We start from the raw sequence: 616 nt of genomic DNA on the forward strand, positions 1-616 counted from the left end.
GCGGTGCTCGGCGAATTTCCGATCACAAAGACCCAACTCGCGCGGAGCGAAAGCGGTCGCCGCGGGCCCTCGCCCACCCTTCCTTCACCGCCGATCGCGCTCTCCTCCTTTCAAAAGTGAAAGGAAAAAAGAAAACGGAGGAATTTTTTTTTTTTTTAGCAGAATGTTAATCCACGGAGGGTCACATGAGCGCAGCCCGGGCGGCGGCGTTAATACGGCGAAGTGCATAAAATTGCCATTTGTAATTTGAACCTCCTGTACAAAAGTACAATCTCAGGTTGGGTTTTTTTTTAGAGGGTGGGGGCTGGGGAGAGGGGGGGAGGAGGGACATGTGTTGAACATGCAGGAAAAACCAGGGGAGAGACAGAGAAACAGAGGAGGGAGAGGGAGAAGTAAAGGCGGCTTGAAAACAACAACAAGCCAACACCACCCCATCCCTTGCAGACAGGCGACTCGAAGGAACTCGCAATCCACGCAAAGAACAGGAAACCGGCCCAGAGGAGAGAGCGAGGAGATCAGGCGGCCACAGCATGCGGATCTGGGGGGGTCAGGGATCCGATGCCGAACTTGGCTTCTAGCAGCAACCCCCTTGGAGCCGCCCCGGGCCAAGCAGAGC

The 616-nt window shown here is 55.5% G+C and overlaps 1 protein-coding gene across 3 annotated transcripts in view; it reads right to left on the minus strand.

The window, feature by feature from the left end:
• Positions 1–616, minus strand: part of NR2F2 (nuclear receptor subfamily 2, group F, member 2) — a 14312-nt gene that overhangs the window by 6022 nt on the left and 7674 nt on the right. The window contains exon 1 of one of the 3 annotated variants that reach the window (XM_005869916.2): positions 78–141. The exons of the other annotated variants lie outside the window; for them this stretch is intronic. The gene's annotated coding sequence lies outside the window, so the exon portion shown is untranslated. Of the gene's footprint in view, positions 1–77; positions 142–616 lie in introns of those variants that run through there. 3 annotated transcript variants of the gene reach the window in all.

Source organism: Myotis brandtii, unplaced genomic scaffold (genome assembly GCF_000412655.1).
Source record: "Myotis brandtii unplaced genomic scaffold, ASM41265v1 scaffold308, whole genome shotgun sequence".
NCBI classification, from domain to species: domain Eukaryota; kingdom Metazoa; phylum Chordata; class Mammalia; order Chiroptera; family Vespertilionidae; genus Myotis; species Myotis brandtii.